The sequence below is a fragment of the Palaemon carinicauda genome, chromosome 44 (genome assembly GCF_036898095.1).
Source record: "Palaemon carinicauda isolate YSFRI2023 chromosome 44, ASM3689809v2, whole genome shotgun sequence".
NCBI classification, from domain to species: domain Eukaryota; kingdom Metazoa; phylum Arthropoda; class Malacostraca; order Decapoda; family Palaemonidae; genus Palaemon; species Palaemon carinicauda.
Window position 1 is genome coordinate 22,143,100 of NC_090768.1, and position 22,016 is coordinate 22,165,115.

The 22,016-nt window shown below is 36.2% G+C and overlaps 1 long non-coding RNA gene across 1 annotated transcript in view; it reads right to left on the reverse strand.

The window, feature by feature from the left end:
* Positions 1 to 22,016, reverse strand: part of LOC137634177 (uncharacterized) — a 68,329-nt gene that overhangs the window by 15,151 nt on the left and 31,162 nt on the right. The window contains exon 2 of the long non-coding RNA XR_011042473.1: positions 10,638 to 10,678. This is a non-coding gene — a long non-coding RNA (uncharacterized lncRNA). The remainder of the gene's footprint in view (positions 1 to 10,637; positions 10,679 to 22,016) is intronic.

The following is a 22,016-nucleotide window of genomic DNA, read 5'->3' on the forward strand; positions in this document are numbered from 1 at the left end:
GGTCAGCACCAGCACTTCATGTCAAACTTCAAAAGCACATCGACACACGGATTCAGGAGTGGGCATCTTTCTTCAACTTCGTCGTTTTGCCTACATTTATGTCCACGTAGTAGGTCAAACTACCTGCATCACAAGGACACCGTTACCCGTTTACCTTCATTGACAGCTACACTCGTTGGTCTGAAGCAATCCACATGTAAACAGCAATGTCTGCCTCATGTATATCTGCCTTACTCTCGGGGTGGATACAGAGATTTGGTCTCCCTGAACATATTACTTCTAACAGGGTACCACTTTACCTCTCGATTGTGAACATCATTAGCAAATCTCCTCAGCATCACCCTATATCAGACAATAGCCTAAAACCTGGCAGCCAACGAAATGGTGAATTATCTTTAATGAAAGCCTCAAAGCAACTTTGATTTCCGGTTGCAAGGACTCCAACTGGTTTACCCGGCTTCCCTGACTGCTCCTGGGATTAAGAATCATTTCTAAGGATACCCTGGATGTCTTGGTAGCTGAAATGGTGTACGGCGACCAATTGGTTTGCCATGCTGAATATTTTCCATCTGCAACCTCCTTCAACAATCTACAGCGCCAACGTCACGTTGTGGGCTGTCATCCATTTACACGGGCTTTTCTCATGACCAGTCACACATTAAAGACTTTCTTAATTAGCACTTGTGGCAAAGAATTGAATTGAATTGAATATAGGATTTAGGCATTAAGCCAAGCACTGGGGCATCAAAGGCCATTCAGCGCTATATAACGAAAATCATTCCATCATATCTGTACACTCACACCATTTAGTATCATTTTAACCTTTAATACAAATCGTAACACTTTCATACAATAAAATCTAGATGTGAAATAAATAGGGATTAAAAGGGTAAAATAAATAAATAAATTAATAAAATCAATTATAGCTCGTAATATAACCCAATACTTTGTATACATTTTCTCAAGTTCAGGGTATTACAGTTTTCCCCCAGTATATCTCTTAAAGGTTTGTCCTGGAGTAAATGTGTCCTCCTCTGAAGATTAAAAACAGGACAATCGACTAAAATATGTTTAACATCCATTGTCACTTGACAGGTATTACAAAGAGGGGCCTGTCTCCCTTCCCCACTCTTCATTAAATAATTGTGCGTTGCATGTGTATGGCCAATACGCAGCCTAGTTAAAATAATGGTATCCCTTCTACTTGTAGAATTACAACATGACCATTTATCCACCAATGGGTGGATTTGTTTCAATTTTGTATTGGTTGTCAGTTCAGACCATCGAGCTTGCCACTTATTTTTACAGTAAAGATGAATCTCACTTTTAAGATCTTTGTAAGGAATACTCAAGGGGGATGGATTACTTAGCCCTGAAGCTTCCTTTGCTGCCTTATCTACTTGTTCATTCCCATCCACCCCAACATGGGCAGGGACCCAACAGAAGTGAACACTGATACTCTTCCTAGACTGCATAAGTACTAACCAGTCCTGCACCTCTTGTACTAGATGATGGCCTGGCATAATTTGTTTTAATGAGAGTAAAACACTATTGGAATCCGTAAAAATTGTACAAAAACTATTTTGGTTGCCATTTTTAAAAATATGTTGGACTGCGAGAATTATTGCGTACAGCTCAGCAGTAAAAATTGAACAAGAGGATGGGAGTTTCCTTCTAATAACAATATCCCCCACCACAGCTGCACTTCCAACTCCTGCAGCCGATTTGGAGCCATCTGTAAAAACATTTTTCCCATGATGTTGAGCAGCATGATTTAAAAACTCACTTTTCATTACCCTACTAGCTAAGGTATTTTTCCCTCCTGCCGTTAAACATACTTTAACAGGTGGATTACACCAAGGAGGAGACTTGGGATATCCTACCTCTGCTATCTGTGCTGTTAACAAGCCTACTTCTCTAGCATCATTTTTCAGCTGTACTTCCAAAGGCTTAGGCACTCTAGATCTGTTAGGAGCCCGATCTAAAGGCGCCCTAACATATTTACAGTTAGGATTGTTTCTCACAGCAAGGGACCTAGCTAAAAATCTCAAACTCAACTCCTCTCTGCGAATGGAAAGGGGAGGTATGCCAGAATCAACATAGATACTGTCAATGGGAGATGTTCTGTAAGCACCTGTGCAGATGCGAAGCCCAGCATTGTGAACTATATCAAGTTTTCCAAGTAAAGTCTTTGTAGCTGACCCATATATTTGGCATGCATAGTCTAACTTGCTCAGACACAAAGATGTATAAATTCTAAGAAAAGTTGTTCTATCAGCACCCCAATCAAAATGCGATATCACTTTCAGAATGTTCAGCGACTTCTTAACCCTGATAGATAGGTCATTTATATGGGGACCAAATGTCATTTTCTTGTCGAAAATGACTCCAAGAAACTTGACACTATCCTCATATGGCAAAATACAATCATTTAAGAAAAGGGCGGGGATCTCTTCCCTTTTACGAGTACGAGTAAAGCGAATGGCTTTGGTCTTCTGGTCTTCTGAGGAGAAAACATGAATCCACGAGAATTTGCCCATGCGGAAGCAGCATTTATTGCAATTTGAAGATTTTGGCATGCTTTTAGTGCAGATGATCCACTACAATAAATTGCAAAGTCATCGACAAATAGTGATCCTTGTATGCCAGGAGGTATGTGACTAATGAGACTATTAATAGCAACAGCAAACAAGGTCACACTCAATACGCTGCCTTGGGGGACACCTCCTTCTTGCATGTAGGATGAAGATAGTTCTGACCCTACTCTCAATTTAATTGAGCGGTTTGATAAAAATTCTTCAATAAAAGAGAACATATGTCCTCCTATACCCCACGAGGTCAATTGCTTTAAAATACCACCCCTCCAGGTGGTGTCATATGCCTTTTCGAGGTCTCCATTGATTGCCTAAAATCTGCATATCTCCTGCAAGATGACCTGCCTACAGTTCGTCTCTCTAGGGCAGGGTACCTTATTTCACCTGTGACTTTTTTAAGGGGAGCCATGTGCCGCACTTGCTATTGCCTTTTTTATCTCTCGCTCTCTCCCACAATGATAATTGAAAACCCTGTTTAAGCTTGCCATCTAGTTTCACATTGTTTGAATTTTTGTGCCATTGTTGCTCTCAACTCGTATTTAAGCTCGTTATCTTGTTGAATAAAATTACTTGCATTCACCTCGACTCTGTTAGTACCTAACAACTACCTAGCACAGTGTTCCTTCCTTCTCCAACCTTCTCAGTCTCTATTCCCCACACTAGACATCCCCACCAAATACAGAAAATCCTGTGTTTACACGCAACCTAACCTCTTCCTTTCCCTCCCCTACCCACAAATCTATTCCTTTGCATTAGCCAGGGAAGTGTTACCCTGAACCAATCGTTCAATGGCCTTCTTCACGACTACCTACTATGCAATCATTACCCCCCTTCCGTCCTTCGTCTCGAAAAAAGAGGCAGGGGTGCCTCAAGCATTAGAAAAGTTAGTACTAACTCATGAATAAAGCATATTGTTTTATCATTTATTCACCTTCAAATCAAAATCATCAACACCTACGGAATGTAGAATTGCAGGAGCACGTGCTTGCCCTCAAGGTCCGGTAATCTACAACAAGCAAGGGAGTATACGTATACCAAGGAAGGGAATTAGGTCCTTCTCTGGGTGTTATTACACACAACAATGGAGAAAGATGGGTTCGCGAAAGTGAGACAAGGTAGGTAAGTGTGTACACTATGGTAAGATGAAATGTTACAGTACAAGTGCTAGTGCGTGTAAAATAAGCAAGTACGCCACTAAACTAGCTACCGAGGACTAACCACACATCACCCCCATAAAACAGGTCAAATACAGACCTGGTCATTTATGGATTATTATTCAATGAACAATATTTCTCCAGCGCTCTCTAAATAACCAAAATACAAATGAAATAACTACACATACTGGTCGAGAATAGCATCTGTTATCTGCATACATACAAGGCTCAATAATCAAGCATAGTTATTATTTCTATTACTATTGATGAAGCTATACCGCCAATTGGAAATCAAGATGCTAAACCCTCAAAGGCTTCAGCAGGGAAAGCAGTAGTAGTAATAAAGTGACAACCTTAGTTGGAAAAGCTGATGTTATAACCTGATGGCTCCATCAGCTTTAATAGGCAATATTAATGAAAAATAATAAAGAAAAAACTAGATTATATAAAGATAATTAGGTGTTAAATTGACCAGCAAATGTTTTTATGCTGAACAAGCTGACATAAGTCTTTTTATAGTTTATATATGACATAGCTATTTTAACGTTGTAACAGTTTTTAGAATAATTTATTGTTAATTTTTTCTCATCGTTTATTTCCTTATTTACTTTCCTCACTAAGTTATTTTTTCCTGTTAGAGCCCTTGGGCTTATAGCATCTAGCCTTTCCAACTAGGGTTGTAGCTTGGCTAGTAATAATAAAAATAATGATAATATGAAGAAAGACACTTGCAACAAGTTTGAATGTCTGAAGTTCCCTTGAGTCTACTACCAAATGAGACATCAAGGTGATAAATTAATTAATTAAATTTGAAAATTATCAAACTGGTAAAATCATCACTTATATTAATAAAAACATTTCCAAAAGACGTTTATTGCGTTGATAATATTCATTTCAAGTTGCAAAATAGATAATGCCTAACGACGAGAAAGTCTGTTCTAACAAAATATCTCTGTTACCTCAAGGACCATCGGCAATAATTGATATCATCGTGAATACGAAGAATAATACGCTAATTTACGGTTTTAAACTGACATTTGTATTCATTATCATCATTCACGGGTACTCAATTTCTAAACCCAAAGCTATGCAACATCTCGATATCAACTAACAATTAAAAGCCAATTATATATATGATCCGTATGTGATAATCTCCAATTACACATACTAAAAGTTTAGCAACATATAGAATCTGGAAATCCCCATTCTGATCAATAATGCAATTTCTTTTCACGACCACCAGGACTTTCATAACCTTGCTATCCTCAATATGACCACATCACTGACAGAAGTTGGCACATGGCACCTGTCACGTAGAACTCCAGTGACCCATTGCAAGATAATTACTACAATTAACATAAAAGACATCGAATATCCGAAACATTAAAAAATATATCTAATAGGAACAGGTAGTTCGCCTTCCCAGATGTAATATTAACCAGAACAAAATGGGTTAAGTTATAGTTTAACAATATTAGAAAAGCTCTTCCGTAATAAACTATGATAAAAACGTTTGCAATTACTTACATGATTAAATCTAAGCACTGCAATACACACAATCTTGGAAAGTATCAACAGTCTCCCGGCTCGAAAGTATCACTGGGTTAATTTGGCAAACGGAAAATCTTTCTTCATTGCCAGCCAATCAGAGGCAACCACCATACCTGCGGATTCGACTGCTATCCTCCCATTTGCTGGGACCCGTTGACGTCATTCCAAACAATTCTAACACTGTCCTTAAGGCAATTACACTCAATTCCTAATTGTTTATAAACAAATTGAGGATTCAAAATTGACTGAGACTTAGGAATTAATTAGATTTTCATGGCAGTTCTTCATTAATGACTGAAGCTAAAGACGTTCTCAGTGATAGCTTATTCAGTATAAAGAATGTCCGTATGAGATTTTTTGAAGTTGGTTCCTGTCGTATTTACCAATATTACTATATTCTCCAAATATTTCTAATCATTAGCAACTTTCCAAGGAATGAAATATTCTTAAACATAAATTACACAATAAAATGAGCATAAAATGTCATTTATAAAATAAAGAAAACATCCTTAATAAGATAAACCTGTAATACCTTTATAAAATTAGCAAAAAAATATAAGGCTTAAAATATCTTCTGAAATTCATAAGAAACCTTTTATGAATAATCACAAGCTATCATAAAAACCCAAAACCCTATAAAATGAATGAAAAGACAAAAGAGTGAGATTTCAAATTGAAAAAAAAATACAGAGAGAGAGAGAGAGAGAGAGAGAGAGAGAGAGAGAGAGAGAGAGAGAGAGAGAGAGATACAAGGTCGATGATAGGAGGATTAAAAGCGATCAAGACATATGTGCGAGAGAAGACAATGCTTTAAAAAACAAAAGTTGCAAATTGGGTTTATACAAATACTACGGAAAAGGCAAAATAATATCATACTAGTATACGCGACACGTCTTAATGATAGCTAAATATTTAGATGAGTACACACAATCGCACACAGATTCAACCCTTCCCACCCACTTCCCCTTTCCTAACTATATCCCTTCTCACCAGGGTATGTCTATTCCCTCTCCCTATACCCGAGAGACGGGGAGAGACCTGTAATTATACATTTTGTCGCTGAACGTGACCGGAAAATATACTCAATACTCATATATTTATATACAATATATAGCCAGACTTGCTCTGTATTATGTATGGAAGATAACCTTTATATGGGAAAGGGAATTATGCCACCAATTGTATGGGCGTCGATCGCAAACCAAGAAGGGTAGGAGGAATTCCGCCTGATTTTTAGATTAAAATTCACTTTTGAAGAAAAGTTTTGAAAGTACTATAGGTTGGGTAAAGCTGGAATAATGATTTTAGACTAAGATAAATAATCTAATTATGTTGGGGCTTAAATAAAGAATATATGAGAGAGAGAGAGAGAGAGAGAGAGAGAGAGAGAGAGAGAGAGAGAGATTCTGCATAGGTCTCAATGAAAACTATAATACCAAGAGCTGACAGATAAAATCATCCCTAAATTATTTAAATGCGTGTTCTTTAAACTTGGACTAGACAGGTATACCATATGTGTTGAGTGTTCGCGTGCTTTGTATTACCTTCAACAAAGCAGGCAGAGAGAAAAGGCTAAAAAACGTATGGCGTTTAAGTGATTTGAATGGGAAGGAATGTGATTTTTGTATGTGGCAGCCATGAATGTGGGATGGGAACATTTAAACTCTTCGCCTCTCTCACATATAAGGTAATAGGGACATCTCAACCGTGTAGTAGGTAGTAGTTTAACTAGGTCATCAACCACCCGTTGAGATGCTCCTACTAGTGAGCTACTGGGTCCTTTGGCTGGCCAGACAGAACTGCATTGGATCATCTCCGTGGTTACGGCTCCTTTTTTCTTTGCCTACACATACACCAAATAGTATGGCCTATTCTTTCCCCATTCTCCTCTGTCCTCATACACTTGACAACACTTAGATTACCAAAAAATTCTTCTTCACTCAGGAGCATAACTACTGCATTATAATTGTTCAGTAGCTACTCTCTAGCTGTAGTAAACAGCTGTTCTAGAAGGACACTCCAAAATCAAACCATTGTTCTCTAATCTTGGATAGTGCCGTAGCCTCTGTACCATGGGCTTGCACTGTCTTGGGGTAGAGTTCTCTTGCTTGAGGGTTCACTCAGGCACACTTTTTTATCTTATTTCTCCTCTTCTTGCTTTTTTTTTTGGATAGTCTATAAATGTTAGATTATTTTAATCTTGTTACTGTTCTTTAATATATTTTATATTGTTCATCCTTTCCTTGTTGGAGCACTTGAGCTTATGGTAGCACTTATGGGAGGTTGGGGGAGAAAGGATGGAAAGTCATCCAGTATTAAGTGGATACGGCAGCAGGTGGGTAACTATCAGCTGAGATTTCCAAATAGATACGCATTAGACAATATCAAAGAAGAAAGAAAGATGAGTGAGAAACTGAAGTTAAAGCACATATATGAAAATTACCAGATAAACAAATGGTGCATCGACTTCAAAGAACGTCGCTCACGGAGATTATATCCAAGTTCCAACAGTTAGAAATAAGAAACAGAGTCATAGACGATATTGTAGAAAATGGGATTAGTATCCAAGAAATACAAAATGAGGTAAAATCAAGGGCAGAACCTAAAGAGGAAATAGGTACCAACAAAAACAGAGAGTTCATGAAACACACTAGAAATGAAACTGCCACCTGAAACAGATTCTCCCTCCAAGCAGTTGAAGAGGAAGATGAGACTGTCTTTATTGGAGACTGCATGGCATAGGGCCAACACAGACAATAGAAATAGTAGTTAGTAAAACTACAACAGAGAACAAGAAGACCATTATCATTGTTCAAGCAACCGGAAGCTATTCCTTAGAAGGATGCTGCTGGCTAAACAGAACCTTTGGTTAAACAGCTAGATATTTTTTTTTTTTTAAACAGCTAGGAACAAGACTAATAATAAAATGGTTATAGGTATTCTCCGGAGACTCTATGTCAGCCACTTCACCCTCAGTATGACCAAAGGGATAAATGAAAGGCTTAAGTCCATGTGCCAGAAAAGATAAAATTAAATTTAATAGATCCTTGGGAAACTTTCTACAGCAAGAGAAAATTATACAAAAGAGATGGAATACACTTTAGTGAAGAAGGTAAGAGAGTATACGGAAACCAACTTATCCTCAACCTGTACAATTACTTAAGGAACGCAGTAGACGAAGGACAAACTCAACCCTTAGAAAATACTCCAACATTATTAGAGGAAATTTGGCAGAAAATTTAGAAAATGCAGGTAAAAGTACAACAAAAACATTCGTAAATCAGTGGCTCAATTCAATGCTCAATCAGTTAGAAAAAATTGAAAACTTCGGGGCAAGGATAGCTAGTGAGAAACTAGAGGTCATAGGCATTACCAAGACCTGGATTCAAGAAAAAAAAAACAAGAGGATTATATAGGAAAATACAAAATTCCAGGTTTGAAGCTTTTCAGGGACTGCCTTACCCAAAATAAAAAGAAAAAAAAAAGGTGGAGGGGTAGTGCTCTATGTTAAAACTCACCTAAACCTAATAGAAATTAAATTAGAAACCAAATAGGAAGTGACAGGTGCAAATATTAACTCCATAGGAAAAAATATGTCCATACAATAAATATAAAGACCACCACATCACTCGCAAGAACAAGCGAAGAGGTGTACAGGCAACTTGGACAAGAAATGAACAATAAGCTAGCTGTCTTAATGTTAGACTTTAATGCAGCAGTAAAGTGGGACACTATAAATCATGGGCTACTAGAATTTGTCATAAATGAATTCTTCTATCAATGGGTTAATAACCCAACTAGGGGAAACAGCTTACTATGTGTTGTGCTAACAACAGAAGAAAACTTAGTATCCAGTAACTCAGTAGGGGAACATATTGGTAAAAGTGACCACAGATTAGTTAGATTCCAGGTAAGTATTCCTCATCTAAAAGAAAGAAAAATTGAAGAAAAAAAATAAATAAATAAACTAAAGACAGGGTAACTGGATACAATTGAAAGCATACACCAAAATTTTTTATACGACAAAGCAGGGAACTTAGATACACAATAGGATTCCCTTGTAGAAATAAATTAAGAAAAAAAAAAGGACGAAACGTATACAACATAGAAAAATTTTACCAAATGAACTCCACAACCCAAATGGTTCAACAGAAAAATAGCAAATGCAATAAGAAGCCTAGACAAGAAATATAAATTAATGGGTCCACAGCTTTCAAGTCGCGAAAATTCCTAGCACAGAAAGTTAAGCAGAAATGTAGATAAACTAGTTAGAAAGGCCAAAAATTAGAAGAGAAAAAGAGGCTTCAGCTAAGAAAACTTTTTTTCATATGTAAACAGTAGAGAACCTATCAAAAGCAGCATTACCCCATTACGAGACTTAAAGGGTAATCTTATAACAAATTATTTGGAAAAGGCCGAACTGATGAATGCAATTTCACAACCGTATTCGCTAGGGAAAAATCAACGACCCTCCCCTAACCAGCTATTAAATGTGAAGGGTCAAACCCACTAAACAGAATTACCTTTACACTAAAAGATGTAAAATGAAAAAAAAGGGATTTTGTAAGTCTAAGGCACCAGGTCCAGATGATATTCATCCAAGAGAGATTATAGACTTAGAAGAAGAGATTATCCCAACACTTTTACAAAATTTTCCGAAATACAGCCAACGAAAGAAATGCACCAAAAGGATGGAAAGTTGGCGATGTTCCTCCAATCTACAAGAAGGAGCCAAAAGAAGAACCTGGCAACTACAGACCTGTGTGTCTAACCTCAGTGCATTGCAAAATTTTTGAATCTATTGTAATAGATGCAATAAGGTTGGCTGGCAAACAGAAAGTTGTAATCAATGAAGACTCAAAGTGAGCAGCTGTTACAAGCGGAATTCCCCAAGAATCCATCCTTGGCGCATTTCTATTTCTAATTTACATTAACGTCATAGATTTTGGATTAACTAGTAGAGAACAGACAAGAAAATGGTCACAGCACCATTTAGACTACATCCAACTTTTTAAGAAACCTATCAGCGTCAAACTCCTCTACACATCACATCACACCATATCTCTCTCTCTCTCTCTCTCTCTCTCTCTCTCTCTCTCTCTCTCTCTCTCTCGTTAGCCCTAAGCCCATATTTTCTAACTCTCACCCAACCACATTTTCAATCCACATCACCTCAACCTCTATGATTCATCTTTACAATTATGTAAATACTTATATATAAACCACCTCTTCGTTGCATCCTGACTGGTTTCTTAATCACAACCGTCTTTCGTATTGAGAATGGTATAACGTTAAGGGTTTTTAAAGACCAAAAAAATACTATTTGTCATTTACTTACCATTCACAGAATTTAAATCTGGTAGATACCCTGGGAAGTTTCTGTAGGAAGAGAAGAAACAACAGCATTTTAATGTGTGTTTTATAAATATCCTGTTTACTTTTGATAATCATGAGATTATTTTTTGAAAATAGTCAACTCTCAATTTTTATCATAACTATTCAAAATATCCTATTTTCATACGGAAGCCAGATATGGTTTTGAATAAGAATTACTAGATCATTATGTACAGAAACACGCACTACAAAATATATAGTACGTAATAATATATAGAGAAATATAATCCAAATATAATTTTATTTATGACAATAAAATTTAAGACGAAGTGACTGGATGGCACGTCTAAGCTATATTAATATTTTATGACCTATTTTACATATGAAATACTAAGAATATGTAATAAGACTACAGTATCTTTGAGTAGATTCTAGCCAAACCATACACAATACCGATTCCAAAAAGAGACTACCTGATACCTAGTTCCATATGCAAATCTCAGTGACAATGTCTTGGGTTATTTGTTGGGTTTTTGAGAGAGTAGGGATTGGATTTATAAATCTAGTGTATAAGGCCCACCAATGGGGCCTGGGAGGACCTGCAGAGCAAGCGAGAAAAGGCAGGAAAACCCTGCAGTTGCAGTAGAAAGTAAAGGTCAAAATGAAAGAAAGGAAGAGGAAACACAGATCGAGTTGTAGGTTTAAAATCTAAGTGCATATAGTAGCCAAAAGGACGCTTGCAAAGACATTTAAATAATACATTTAAGTAAGGCATCACTTAAAGCTTAAGTGTACCTGCTTAAGCAAACTGTCTCGTCGAAATGAGTATATCTTATGAAAATCATTTGCGTGCCAGCATAGTTTGGCGATTGTGCCTGTGTATGATGAAGTTAGCATTGTCACTTTCAAGAAGTGTCTTCAAACCAACTGCATCTCAAAGACAATCATATTAATTTCACTTACAAAGTGGTCGTAAATTTGGTAATGAGGGTATAAAGTGTATTTGAACACTGAAATCAGAAAATCCCATGACCTTTAGGAACTGAGGTCCTCCCATTTGCAACCATCTTCTTTTGATAAACAGGGCAAATGGATAATTGTTATCGAAATGCAATCACAAGAAATATGACAAAGGAAAAATCAAACACGGCTATGAAGAAACTATTATATGCAGCTTAACTGGCTTAAGCATGTACTGTAGGTATATGTAGATGAAATATCACCAATTCTACTTCTACCATCATTTAATCAGTATAATACTGTGCACACAAATTAGTTTTAACCCATGTAATGGAATATGTTATTGAACACCTGAATTATGGAAAAACACCAGTACTACTGTTGTACACAATCCCTCAAAAAACAAAGGCTAAATATTTAGATAGATATGCACACACAGGCGCGCACACAAATTCCCATCCCAACCCCATCCCCTTTCCCTAACTACAACACGGCATTTTCGATAATTTGTGGGAGATGTGGTTTCTGAGTGTACCTCATAAGGTAACCCCTCACACCAGGGTATGAGTACTCTACCTCCCCTACCCGAGAGACGGGAGAGAAACCGGGTACTTACACGTCAGGTAATGCCACTGAGCGTGACTTTAAAGAAATATACATATATATTTATATACTAGTGTACGCGACCCGTCAAAAACGATGGCTAAATATGTAGATAGACATACACACAAACAGATTCAACCCTTCCCTCCGTACCCCTTTCCTAACTACCACACGGCAGTTTGGGCAATTTGAAGATTGTGCTTTCTGAATGGTTGCCACTCATCGTGACAGGAGATAAATAAATAAATAAATGTCTATACATTATATATATATATATATATATATATATATATATATATATATATATATATATATATATATAATGTATATATATATATATATATATATATATATATATATATAAACTGACTAAATCCATAGAGGATTCCTTGGGTAAATTCTTTAAAGGATAGCCAGTTCCTTGTGATGTGCAGTGGTTATCTAAGGCAAGTGACCCCTGCCGGTCCATATTAATCCCAGTAAGATCATCCGACAAACAGCAGGAATAAATGCTGAAAAGACATCTTGTCTATTGCCTACAACCCAATCTATCACCCTGTTGCCAGGACTCTGAGAAATGTAAGAAGCTATAGAGGTGCAGATATTGGCAGTTAATACCAGCTCATTGCCGCACTCAAATTAAAACAAAGTACACAACAAAAATGTAGAAAGAATACTTAGGTTTAATAAATCAAAGCTTCTAGAATATGAGAGAGATGCACAAGCAGGATTTAGAAAAGGGTAGAAGCTGTACGAACCAAATATTCATTCTAAGACATGCGGTATAGCAATGTGTAGAATATAGAAATCCACTCTTGATATGGCATTTGTGGACTAGTATGCGTCGGCCAATTTTGTGGAGAGTCCTGTGTTATTATCGAGTTCCTCTTAAATATGTAAATTTGGTTAAGTCTGTTCATGAGCATAACAAGTGCAAAGTTAATGTTAGTGGGGTCCTATCAAACGAATTTCCAGTGAACACTGGAGTACTCCAAGGGAATATGCTGTAACCTATGTTATTTATCCTCCTCATTGATTTTGTAATGCATAGAATAGTTGGAGATGGTAGAGAAGGATTGGACTGGATTGGAAACAGGAAATTAGCTGATCTAGAGTATGCTGATGACGCTGTCCTTATTAGCAGAACACCACAAGACTTGCAAAGCTTGCTTACCTAAATGGATGAAATATCACTTGAGGTTAGGTTCAAGATAAATAGAAGTAAGACAGATGATGAGAACGTAATATGGAATGGAAGATGAAATATCATTGGAAGGAGAAAGGATTAATTTGTAGAATCATTTAAATATGTAGGAACTATGATCCCTAATACAGGATCTTTAGAATTTGAGTTTAATGAAAGACTGAAAAAAAATCAAATCATACAATGGCTAGGTTAAGTAAAATTTGGAAATCAAATTGCCTGAAATTACATATAAAAATCAGGCTATATACCAGTTTAGTGAGACCGGTGTTACTGTATGGACATGATTCGTGGTATAGCAATGAAACAATATCCAACAGATTTTGAAGATTTGAGAACAAAGTCCTCAGAAGAATATTGGGAGTTAAATGACAGAACAGGATTCGAAAGGAAACTATAAGAGATTACTCGAGTGCCATATGTGGATGAGATCATGGTGAGGGGTAGATGGAGATAGTTTGGGCATGCTCTTTGCACTCCCCATGAGAGAATAGTTCACCAAATATTCAACTGGGCTCCACGAGGCACTAGACGAGTTGGAAGACCCAGGTCTACATGGCTGAGGACTATGAAGCGTGAAGTGGAAGATGATGAAAGAAGTATTAATATAAAATCTCAAGATAGAGATGACTGTCGAAATCTAACCATGGCCCTTTGCATCAATAGGCGTAGGAGATGATATACATACATTATATATATATATATATATATATATATATATATATATATATATATATATATATATACATATATATATATATATATATATATATATATATATGTATATATATTAAATACATACATACATATGTACAAACTTGAGTGATATTCAAATCAACATTAATAACATTTCTGCCCCGATATCTACTAAAAGTTCGCGATCTAGGAGTATCTCTTAACTATCTTAACTATAACCTGTCTTAAAATGCACAAATAAATAATTAGTAAAAACTACTGGCTATCATCTTAGAAACATCCTTTTTATAGAGAAATACCTGGATGGACATTCCGTAAAGAAAATTGTGATAAACTATGTTATTACTATGATGGTGTGAGGAATTCTTCTCACAACAATTTAATATAACGTCTTTTGTGTATTCATCTGTACAATCATAATCTACTTATTAGCGTAAGGTTGTTAGTATTGCATGTTTCGTAGAAATTATTGACTGATTATTATTGGGAATTGTCGTTTGTAAAGTAAATGACAAACGAAATTATGTTACTGAAGTTGTTTTTATTCATGATACCAAAATTTGCATGTTTTCATATTTTGTAGAAATACGTTCGTTCTTTTAGCATGTTATGATAAGAGTTAAAAGAACCACACCTAACTCGAGAATGACACACTTACATTAATTTGTTTGTTAGTGTGTACTACTATGATTTTAGTATGTAGTGTTTGAAGTGCGGTTAAGCACAAAGAAATGGGTTTACACAACAGTACAGTTCAGATACAGTGATTAAATTCATATCTTGATTAATGCCCTCCATATGCCCCTTCATATCTTGATTAATGCCTCTACGTTAGAGGACTAGGAGAGTAGCACCAGCTAGTGTAACATCTTGTTTCGCCTTGCCATAGATTAGGAGAGGTTAAAGGTCAGAAGACGGACAAGGATAATTTGTTCCCACATTGAGATCACCCTTTTTTGTGTGTGCGCGTATGTATGTGCACTAAATGGTTATGACGTTGATCACGATTGAATTTGTCGCACACCACCAACCAGTTAATTGTATTTAAAGAATATGTTTGAAATTGCACACTGTGTGTCTTGAATTTATTTTGACATCAATCTTTGGATTTACTAAAAGGTTTTTTTGTGTTAATGTGAATCTTGTAAGCAGTCTTGCATTTACTGTAATTGTATAACTTGTCTCTCTTCCTCGTATAAAACACAAATGCACGACGAAAGAGACAGCTTTTGCTCATGAGCCCCAGGGCTCAAACTTGAACCGATCTGTTATTGGGTCGTCGTGGTGGTGGTTGTGTGTGTGTGTATAAGATCGTAAGTAGTGATCTACTCTTATTTTTTGGACTTGTCGTAAAGTTATTAAACTAATTGACTGCAAATTAACAAGTGCGTTTCGATATCCTTTATTGATTTATGTTTTAATGTATAGTTGGTAATTAAGAATTGATCTGATACTTATTTAACATCAAGGTGTTCATATTAAGAAGTTTGTACAACTTATAGAAAACGAGACTACAACTGTGGTCCTCTAAGGTCGGAAAGTCTACCCGTGAGTGCGAGAGAGAGAGAGAGAGAGAGAGAGAGAGAGAGAGAGAGAGAGAGAGATTAAACTTGTCTCTCGTCGTATTTTATTGAAACTTATAATCTGAGTTCATGTTAGCAGGGACTGCTCAGTAAATGAAAGGACTTAGTGTAGTCCTATTGTTGAGAGTTATATGACCGTAGTGCTTTTGAATATCGGTTACACTAATTAATAGTTTATTAGAGAGAGAAATCTCTCGTTATTTCTGAGAAGCCGTTCAGGGGCAGTGGTAGTTGTTACGAAAAGATATTTGTAGCGGCTTTTGAGTCAGTAACAACATAAAAGTATACAGTCCACTTTTTATCCATCATATTTTTCACCACAGCCTTCCTTTTTTTGGTCCTTCAAACCGGATGATTTTCACGCGGATTAATTATGCTGGATTACGCGTGTAAGGATCAATGCAAGATTATTAGTTACCGATTTTTTTAGTACTCAGAATACTGAACACATAATTTTGGATTTTTGTAATTTAGAATCAGATCGATCTTTATCAGACTTGTTTGATGAGTCTTTTAAGCATTTGTCCCCTTACAAAGAGTTTTATTTTGGCACATTGTTTTCTGAGTTACCACACACACCCCCACACGACATCTCGAAGTAACAGGTCGGTAACCAGGTGAGTGTCATTCTCATTTTGTTTTGAAGTAGATGTGGTTCATGGTTCACAAGAAACTACTCAGGTGTAACGAGACGACGGGTAATTTTACAGTCTCATTGCAAATTGAATTTTTGATGAATTCGTTAATTATTTTTGTAGAACATAGTTGTTGACTGAAGTGTTTTACCTTCGTGTATTTATGTTTCAAGCAGTGTTGTCTACCTCAATGTTTGAAGAGTAAGTTTTTGACAAGTGTTTACCCCTTTTTGCAGTGTTGTCTACTCTGATGTTTTGAAGATTTACCTTGTCATTATTGACATTATTATTGGGTTTTGTAGGTGATTTTGACTTGAATATTTTATCACGATGTCTGCAGAGGATTGTAGTCTCGCATTCATTTTGTATGAGAATGCTATAAGACAAGTTGAACAACTTCTGAGTGAGGTACCAAATGTCGAACAGTCTTCTACTAAGAGCATACATCTACATTTAGCGGCACTAAACGAAACTTTCTATGTGTTACGGTCAACCTCTAATGAATATTATAAAGAGATTAACGGTCAGGTTTTAATGGACACTGTAGCCAGAACTGAGAATTTCCTCACTTACGCTCGACACAGAGCAGTTGAACTTACCAATAGGGAAGAAGATCCTCATCCTGTTATTCCACAACCAGCGATGCCCAAGATTATCATACCTGAATTTGATGGGAAAATCGAACAATGGCTTCCCTTTTGGACTGTCTTTAAAGCAGTTATTCGTGATAGGGAAGATATGAACAATGTCGTCAAGTTTACTATGCTAAATGGTTATCTTAGAGGTAGGGCACGTGAAGCCATTGCGGGTTTAGCTATAACTCCGGCTAATTATGCCGTGGCATTAAACCAACTTCAAGACCGTTTTTCCGATGTCGCGAAATTAGAACAGAGTTTAAGAAGACGGTTGTTGGATTTACCACATCCAGAACATGACGCGGATCAGCTGACCGATTTCCTTAATGAATGGAATATTATCTCTCAACAGTTAGTAATTTTAACAGGTCAAGCCGGTGGTGATCCTTATGAGAAGGAAATTGTAATCCGTTGCTTATCAAACAAAACCAAGAAACACTTGTATCATAAGCACGATACTAACATTCTTAGTATTGATCAAGTGAGAAACGGTATCAGAAAATTAATAGCGATTCTAGGTGGAGAGGATACGTGTGATCCTCCCTCAGGGTCATCAAATTCTGATAAGGGCAGCCCCTATCGCAACAAAGGTCCGAAAAACGAACATAAGACTCATTCGCCTAATGGTGCTTTCAGAACTAAAGTACAAGCCACTCCTAAGAAACACACACTGTGTTGTTGTTTTTGTCAAGGTGAACACAGCGGCAAGCTCTGTACGAAATATGCCTCTTTAGAATCTGGAAGAGCACGCATTTATGAACTGCAATTATGATTTGGTTGTTTGAGAAAGGGTCATCGTTCATTTGAGTGTAATCAAGTAACTGTTAAAAGTATTGTATCACTTCGACCGACAGCATTACCCACAGCAACACTTCATTTGACTAATGAAGAGAATCAGCTCTCGGTTCGAGCATTTCTAGACAGCGGATCCCAAAGAACATTTATTAATCCAGAGGTTGTTGAACAATTGAACTTAGTACCAATAAAACGAGTGGGACTAACATTAATTCCATTTGGAGATAAGGTTGAAACTAAACAGTTTGATGTAGTACGAGTAAAGGTTCAAGCGGGTACTAAACGTATTAAGTTGAATGCAGTTGTTTGTGATCACGTTAATACTTCCATACATACACCTGGACTACATAACGTATATCTGCGATTGCAAGAACGAGGTGTTAAATTAGCAGATATGGATATTGAATCAGATACTCTAAGTGACATAGGATTGATTATTGGTGCTGATTAGTATAATGCATTTGTATATTGTCAATCCAGTTATGATGATATAGGTTTGATTAGTAGTACTGCTGGTGCCGTTATTTTTGGTCCCATGCCAAAATGGGCATGTAATGTTATTAGTGTTGAATCAAGTGTAAAATCTGTAATAAGTACGCAGAGTATAGTTTGTTCATGAATCTATGCACCTGTAAATCCCCTTGATGATGAAGATATTTCTAGATATGTTCTTTTTGCATGTTATGATAAGAGTTAAAAGAACTACATCTAACTCGAAAATGACACTCTTACATTAATTTGTTTGTTTGTGTGTACTACTATGATTTTAGTATGTAGTGTTTGAAGTGCGGTTAAGCACAAAGAAATGGGTTTACACAACAGTACGTTCAGATACAGTAATTAAATTCATATCTTGATTAATGCCCTCCATATCTTGATTAATGCCCTCCATATCTTGATTAATGCCCTCCATATGCCCCTTCATATCTTGATTAATGCCTCTACGTTAGAGGACTAGGAGAGTAGCACCGGCAAGCATAACATCTTGTTTCGCCTTGCCAGAGTACCCATTAGGAAGAGATTAGGAGAGGTTAAAGGTCAGAAGACGGACAAGGATAATTTGTTCCCACATTGAGATCACCCTTTTTTGTGTGTGCGTGTATGTATGTGCACTATATGGTTATGACGTTGATCACGATTGAATTTGTCGCACACCCCCAACCAGTTAATTGTATTTAAAGAATATGTTTGAAATTGCACACTATGTGTCTTGATTTTATTTTTGACATCAATCTTTGGATTTACTAAAAGGTTTTTTGTGTTAATGTGAATCTTGTAAGCAGTCTTGCATCTACTGTAATTGTATAACTTGTCTCTCTTCATCGTATAAAACACGAATGCACGACGAAAGAGACAGCTTTTGCTCATGAGCCCCAGGGCTCAAACTTAAGGCGGTCTGTTATTGGGTCGTCATGGTGGTGGTTGTGTGTGTGTATAAGATCCTAAGTAGTGATCTACTCTTATTTTTTGGACTTGTCGAATTTTGTTGCAGTGCCATTGACTTATAAACCCCCTTGAGTTTGTCTTTGCTTAATCACGCATTTATGTTCAACTTTTAGTTATTAAACTAATTGACTGCAAATTAACAAGTGCGTTTCGATATCCTTTATTGATTTATGTTTTAATGTATAGTTGGTAATTAAGAATTGATCTGATACTTATTTAACATCAAGGTGTTCATATTAAGAAGTTTGTACAACTTATAGAAAACGAGACTACAACTGCGGTCCTCTAAGGTCGGAAAGTCTACCCGTGAGTGCGAGAGAGAGAGAGAGAGAGAGAGAGAGAGAGAGAGAGAGAGAGATTAAACTTCTCTCGTCGTATTTTATTGAAACTTATAATCTGAGTTCATGTTAGCAGGGACTGCTCAGTAAATGAAAGGACTTAGTGTAGTCCTATTGTTGAGAGTTATATGACTGTTGTGCTTTTTGAATATCGGTTACACTAATTAATAGTTTATTGGAGAGAGAAATCTCTCGTTATTCCTGAGAGGCCGTAAAGGGAGCAATGGTAGTTGTTACGAAAAGATATTTGTAGCGGCTTTTGAGTCAGTAACAACATTAAGTATACAGTCCACTTTTTATCCATCATATTTTCACCACAGATTGACTATAATAACTGCATCTACCACAATTTACCATAAGTGACACATAAGAAATTACAAAACAAAGGAGCAAGACTGATAAAAGGTGTCCCACCTCGAGAAAGGATCACTCCTACATTAATTGATTTACACTGGCTGCCTATTAAAGCAAGAATTGAGTTTAAAAATGTACAATAACCCACTAAATTATTCGAACCGGACGTCCAAAATATCGAAGAGAATTGCTACATATACTGTGCAGCCAATAAATCGTGTTGACACGAGAATAGTTACGGATGGTTTCAAATTATTGGAACCTAGATATCTTTCTAAGGCTCTTGTCCGGAGCCTGTACAATGAGGTCCCACTAGACATCCATAAGACTAAAGATATTAAGGCTTTCAAGAGGAAACTGAAGACTTTCCTGTTCTCTAAGTGCTCTCATGGTGTGGATTTGACAATAAACGAGCAATATGTGGTGTAAAATGGTGAATTCCTTAAATTAGAGTAAAGTGTGATGAAAACTGCAATAGGAATTGCTTTCAACGAGCCCGTGTTAAAAAATGCTAAAAATTCAAAATCTGGTATTTGTTTACAAGACCACTTTCTCCATATACTGCCAAATTATGCAAAGCTATTATTTTCCTCTAGTACTTTTACCTAATTTAAAACAATTCGCCATATGGTAAACAAGTTAAAATCATAAAAAAAAAAACTATAGAATCATAAAAAAAGACTAGCCTGGTTTCCTCACTAAACGATCTGGAATCGACATCGTCAACATACTAGTAGTCAACTAAACAATAGTTCGTGATTCCAGCGTACGTTTTATATATATTAAAAATATATACTAAATTAAAAATGGAGTAATTACTCAAAAGTGTCACTATTTACCGGAAAAGATATAACCCAACTATTTATACATGTCATCCATTTACTAGAGGTACGTTTTCTATTTCCGATTCCTCTTCTCTTCTAAACAGAAAACTGAGACAGGTAAACTAAATTAAACTAAACACACACACACACACACACACACACACACACTCTCTCTCTCTCTCTCTCTCTCTCTCTCTCTCTCTCTCTCTCTCTCTGGATTTTAAAGTTATGTTCTTAAAGAAGGTTAGTCAAGGACTGGAAATTTCGATATTTTATTTCTCTCAATAACTGACCCGGTATAAGGTATCCAGATTTGAAGTAAAATGCAATTATACAAATATATAAAATAATGATAACTGATTTTATGCCTTTAGCTGAGCTCAATGTCTTGGAAATCTGGCGACTTTCTGTGGTAGAATTTATGGAAAGATAATTGGTAGAGAACCTCTTGTAGAAATACTAATTGTTCGAAATTAAGATTTTCGAGAGAAAAAAAGGTCGAGTGGGTACTTTGCTAAAACTACTTTTCGCTAAAACAGTTAGTTACTTTTATGGAACATCCTATCATTGTTTGGCTACATTGTAATAAAAGAATGAAAATTGTAATGGGTTGGAAGGTATTTTTTCCCAGTATACTCATCCAAGCTGATTTGAGATTATCTAACGAAATATAGCTACAGGCTAATGAGGCTCGAGTAGTTCCCTGATCCTCTGTAGATAACGAAGTTAAATGTGTAGCCTACTTCTTGTGTGAAGCAAGAATTATGTTAAAAAGACACTCCCTTCTACATCCCCAAGATGGGTATTCTTTGTTCAATGATTTCATAGAATTCCTCGATTCAGATGCAGATGAGACGTTTAGTGAATTCTTAGTTTACTTAGGTATTGTAAAGGGGCAGATAAAGAAGACCAACTTTCGATTTAAGATATACGTAGAACAATTCATTCGTAAGAACGTTGGCAATTATTTTGTTTTTGTAATCCAATGCGAAATCTCAAGGGGCCTAAAGTTACTAAACGATAACCTTTTAGAAATAATAGTAATAGTAATATTAATAGTAATAATAATGATAATAATAATAATAATAATAATAATAATAATAATAATAATAATAATAATAATAATAATAATAATAATACTTGAACATGAAGTCGTGAGAATGGACCTTTCTAGACGAATCAGCAACGATGTTAAGAGTAAATGAATGTCTATTGATTATTCAAAGTTTAAATCTGTTTAGCTTGATTTCTAATTTACACTTATCGAAAAAGAATATTCTCACTCAAAATTTGTATCTTGTTGTAGAATA